This window comes from Montipora capricornis, chromosome 5, assembly GCF_036669925.1.
Source record: "Montipora capricornis isolate CH-2021 chromosome 5, ASM3666992v2, whole genome shotgun sequence".
NCBI classification, from domain to species: domain Eukaryota; kingdom Metazoa; phylum Cnidaria; class Anthozoa; order Scleractinia; family Acroporidae; genus Montipora; species Montipora capricornis.
The window spans coordinates 32,258,346-32,263,970 of record NC_090887.1 but is presented as its reverse complement, the minus strand read 5'-3'; the positions used below and the strand labels follow the sequence as shown (position 1 = coordinate 32,263,970).

General features: G+C 41.0%; 1 pseudogene; it reads left to right on the top strand.

Annotated features, from left to right (window-relative positions):
* Positions 1–1,017: 1,017 nt before the first annotated feature.
* LOC138048742 (uncharacterized) lies at positions 1,018–3,489 on the top strand (annotated as a pseudogene).
* Positions 3,490–5,625: the final 2,136 nt, after the last annotated feature.

Here is a 5,625-nt window from a genome sequence, read left to right as displayed (position 1 = left end):
ATTGTCCTTGGATAAAAACTATAAAAATAATAATCGTAGTACTGTTTAGGTAAAAAATAATTAGGTATAGACAATGCAATCGAATTATTAACCGCTAAATAAAATATATTCAATCGATGGGCTTTACGTCTGTCCTCTAAAAGATCTAAATCTAATGACTGTAGCATTTCTGTAACGGAAGAGGTTCTGTTGTAGTCTCTTTTGATAAATCTGGCTACACGCCGCTGGACGGCTTCAATTGAAGCAATCTGTTCTTGTCTATATGGGTCCCACACAGCAGTAGCATACTCCAATTTTGGTCTAATAATGGTTACATAAGCTAAACGCTTTGTACTTTCGGAACAAGGGTAAAGGCTGCGCCTTACAAAACCAAGAGACTTATTTGCTAATTTGACCACAATATTTTCCACATGAGAATTCGATCTTAGGTCGTTAGATAACATAACTCCCAGATAAGGATGGTTGTTTACGGGAGACAGCTTTTGGCCATCGATGTAATAATCCATCATATCAACACAGGATCCCTCTTCCTAGATATCCTCATAGTATGACATTTAGTCACATTAAACTGCATTTGCCATGTCTTGCTCCAAGATACTAATTTGTCAATATCATTCTCAGAGGTGCCAACCTATGGAGATCTAAAATCTGGAGATTTTTTCCATCCGGTCTCCCCACCCCTCCCCCCTCGATCAACCTACCCACTCCCCCTCCCCGCCTCCCCCCCCCCCCCCCAGAAAAAAACCGCACCCACCCATCCCCCAGCAGCTCCTTCAGAATACAAGAATATTCTGCCGCCATTGTGAATGTGCGGGAAAACAGAGTACTTATGTTAAGAATTTTTATTGGTTAAACGGAGATCCAATCAAGCAATCGGTTGTATGGCTATGACAGCTGAAGGAAGCCATTTTGCTTAGTTCTATTAACTCAGAGATGAAGAAATGCATTAAGAAACCATGAAACGAGTTTGAAAAAAATCGATTTTTTTAAAACTTGGGAATGCAATTTCAGTCTAGAATGGAGAAACGTCTCAAAAAGGTTCAGAGTCGTTTTTATCCGGGAGATTTAATGACCCGAAATTTGCGGAGCGTAATGGCTTAGATCTCGTCGACACGAGTGGTCTATCCAGACAATTGGCAAGTCAAATTTATTTTAAATTTATTTTTATTTCTATGTTGTCTTTTGGGGGGTACGTGGAGCGGGTCCGTCGGGGTAGTCCGTGAACCGGTCCGTATAGTAGTCCGTTGACCCGGTCCGTATTGGGGTCCATGGACCGGGGATCAGTGTTTTCGGGTCACCCAAGGCAGACGGGTTGAAATATGATATGATGCGGGCATGTGTGAGATAATACAAACAAGGGAAGTGTGGTTGCCCGCTATGTGTTTGCTGAACTAAAAAGGAAGGAAAGACACAAATGAATCTTGAAATAACTTGGCCATATATATATATAGGTATATAGTTTCGTGTAGTTTGTAGATGGATTGAGTAATTTACCGGTTGATTGAATTGTGGCTTATAGGAGTTGATTGACAACAAAGATGACCACGACCTTGGCAGTGGAGGTGAACACACCGCTTGTAGAAAAACAAGTCTGGCAGAGGTATTTAACCGTATTTAAATACTTTTCTTGACTGAATTGTCCCCCCCCACCCCACCCCCCATTCCCTCTCCTTCTTTATAAAGTCAAATATTTATACGCGTCTCAGTCTGTCAGGAATGAAAAAACAAAGGAAATATTTTATTAATGCACCTAATCAGGTGTGAATTTTGTCTTTTAGGTTTTGATTGATGATAGAGATGATCAAGACAGCAGTGTAGACGAATATTCCACAGGTTGTAACACAAGTCTGACAGAGGTATTCAAGTGAACCTTTCATTTCCCGTTTTTCAACTATATAAAGTTTTATGTCAAATAATTGCCTGGCTGGTATCATTTTGTCTGGAATAAAAACGGATGGGAAAATTCACATCAAATTGTCTTTTCTCAAATGATAGTAAATAAATATGATGGCAGATCTATCATCACTCTGCCCTCTCCTGATAATATAATGTAATTCAGTGTAGCTTGGTTAAGCTCTCACAAGTACTTTACATTTCTGCTGTCTGAATGGGACATTTGATATCCTCTAAGAAATTTGATATAATGGACATGTACATTTATTTAACTTGAATCTTAATCCTCAACTGCTAAGGTCTGAATGTTAATTCTCGAGCTCCCCACTTACAGCCACACATTTCCTTGCATGTTAGTCTTGATTTCTTGCTGTCTTAAAAGTATTCCATATCCAATGGTTGTCTTTATTCTCATCACCAATCTGCTTGACAATTTGCTGATTACTGACCATGAAAATAAGATGCCCGAGGCTTAACAATATTAACATTTTAATGTTTGTTTTAATGAATGTTTTATAGAACCTTGAAGGCTATAGTGATGAAGAAAGCTATGCTGATGAAGAACGTTTCGATGTGTCAAAATCACCAAAAAAAAATGAAGGGAAAGGATTACAAGCTGTTCAGTGGTAATGTTGAGTGCAAGATGATAACTCTTGAGAGCCTTGATAATCCTTACGTTGTCCCCTTTATGATGAATTGCCAGGAAGAAAGTGCTACAATTATAAGCAAAGCAGTTCCCATCGGAATTCAAGACAATGCAACTTTTGTCTTGAGCCTTGATACACTGGAACACAGAAAAGATTTGTTCTCAGACGAAAATGGATCATGCGTCATGACAGGATGTAAGGCCAAGTTCTACACCATCATAAGGGATGAAGGGGGCAAAGTGGCTGAACTTAAAAAGCTCAACAGTCAAGAAAGTGCCGACGTTGCAGTGAGAAGAAGAACGTACACATGTTCCTCCTACACGTCATATCACAAGACAATTGTGTCCATCGAATTTGGTAAAGCTATTGAAAAATGGTTCCCACTCGTGCTTCTCAATTACAATTTTGATGGTCAGCCCACAAGATTTAAGATCAAGAAGCATGGTAATCGAACCTCATCCAATATGGCACACATCCGATCCAAAGAGAGCACCAAGCTTAAAGTTGCAGATAAAGCTGTTGAATTTGGTCCAACGAGGGCATTGTTCTTAACAAGAAAGGAAGCTGGTGGTATCTGTGGTGCCGATAGCATTAGTTCGCTCCCACGCAACGTGAAACAGGTTGGATACCTCACTCGAAAACCATCTGAAAGAGTAAATAAGGACCCACTTGCATCAGTCCTAGAACTGCAGAAGACAACTTTTCCTGGCTTTATCCGTCAAGTAGTCTGTAATGATCTTCCCACGGTCATGTTATTCACTGATCAACAGTTGAACAATATTGTGAAGTTTTGCTGTCACGACAGGGTAAACCAAGTCTCTGAACTTGGAGTTGACGTAACATTTCAACTTGGTCCATTCTATGTGCTTGTAACAAGTTTTAAGAATACAGTTCTTCGAGTAAAGGGAGGAAACAACCACCCCTCCTTTTTAGGCCCTGTCATGATCTGCATGACTAGAGACGAATCCACGTACCTATCATTTATCCATTGCCTTATCCTTGAAAATCCTGGTCTCAATGAAATCCTTCGTGCCACAGGCACTGATGATGAACGAGCGTTAACGAATGCCCTCGCGGCCGGTCTCAGGAATGCAACACCTTTGCTTTGTTACATTCATAGCCAAAGAAATATCAAGGAGAAATGTAGAAAGCTCGGTTTTCCTCAGCACTAGTGTCCCGTATTTGCCAGGATCTCTTCAAAGCAAAAAGTGGATTAATTTGGTCAAGTTCACTAGAAGAGTTTAAGAAGAATGCAACAGCACTCATGGAAGGGTGGGACACCCTAGAAAGGTCCGAGAAATCTGGCCCACCAGCCTTTACACAGTATTTTCGCACCCACAAGCTTAATGACATGCGCACAAAGACGGCTGCATTTGTTCTGAAAGACCTTGGCTTCGGAAACAAGCCATATGAACAGAACATGCCTGAGTCAGTAAATGATATGATAAAAGATTGGACGAAGTTCATTCCCCAGGACATGGACAGACTCATTATAAACCTATACGACTTTGCGCAGTCATTCGATCAATAGGAAGAAATGGCATGGTTTCAGTTGTCCGACAAGTGGCAGGTCTGCCACCAGTTTCAGCAACACTTACTGACAAAGAGTCATGCAGAGATGACCCAAGATAAGCGAAAGGCTTTCCTCAAAAGGGCTAGCAAAGTTTGCCCCGATCCAGAAGCATACAAGAGGTGCTGCAATTTTAAGGTCACACCATTGTCACGTTCCTCATCTCATCCCTCTATAAGGCAAGCAGCGTGTGATCTCAGCGACCTTTCACAGCTGAGTGGCCACTTTTCCAAAGAGGAACAATCGAGTCTGCTGGAAAAAACCAAGACTATGCTGTGCAACGACCAGTTCCGCCAGGGTTTCAAGGATAGTGTGTACTTTGTGGACAGTGGAGGACCCCTTCCTCACCGGGTTCAGTGCTTTAAGAGTGAAAAATGTACTTGTGATTGTAATTTCTTTGGGCGAAACAACCTTTGCCATCATTGCCTGTCTATTGCCATCCATCTTAACTGTGTGGCAAACGTTGTGGAGGCCTACCAAGGCCGAAGTCTCAGCCGGATATCAGCAGCTTCTGCTCCAAAAAATGTTGGTGGGAAAGCTCCATCTCGCAAGCGGCATTTACCTGCAACTGAAGTAGCAGTCCACCATTCAGATACAGATGCAGATGCACAGAATACAGAAGCAAATTTTCAAGCTGAAATTCTCAATCCAACAACTCTTGTTATAAGAAGAGCAGATAGACCAATGGATCCCCCACCCTCTGGGCCTTTGGTTCTTAAAAAGATTGCCGGTAACATCAAGAAGTGTGCTGGCTGCTGGAAAGCTGTAAAATCTAATGTTGTGGGATTCCAGAGCCCCGATGATAAGCTGTATTGTTTTGCTAGATTTGAGCGCTATCATTTTTTCAACAAGGAAACGAATGCTTGGCAGTTGGTAACATCGACGAGGCACTACCACTTAAGCCCTGTGTGCACAAAGGTGTCTTCAAAAATAATATCTGATCATAGTCTCATCGTCACTAGTAGCCTGCGTCAACTGGTTATGGAGAGATTCCAGTGTAATTTAGATTTGTAGGTGTCTGTCATTTCCTTGAATGATGTTATCAGGGTTCGTACACTCATTTCAAGAAACTAAATTGTATGTTCCCTTCATCCTCTTCCCTGAAGGTTTGCTTTTTAGTGGAACTACCTTGCATGCCTTTAAAGCTAAAGATGGCAACTGAAAATTGCCTAGCAAACAGAAATCAAAGAGAAAGACATTCTATATCCCTAACGTCCCTTCTTAGAGGTTGTCAAAGTGAAATTATTTTGAAGTTTTCTATGAATTGGAGTATTATAAATCATCTTGGGTTTGTCCTGAGACAGCCTATTAAACGGTTTAAAGTACGAGCCTTGAAATGACAGTTAGCTATCATTCATTTTATCTGAATTTGAGATCGTCTTTGCTTTAGTTGGGCAAGCAGCGTGCACAAAAGAAACGTTTAAGGCTAGAAGTGATTTGGAAATGTTTACATACGAAACGTTTGCTTTGTACACATGTATGAACGTTGCAGTTTTAAACATTCTGTTATAGTTA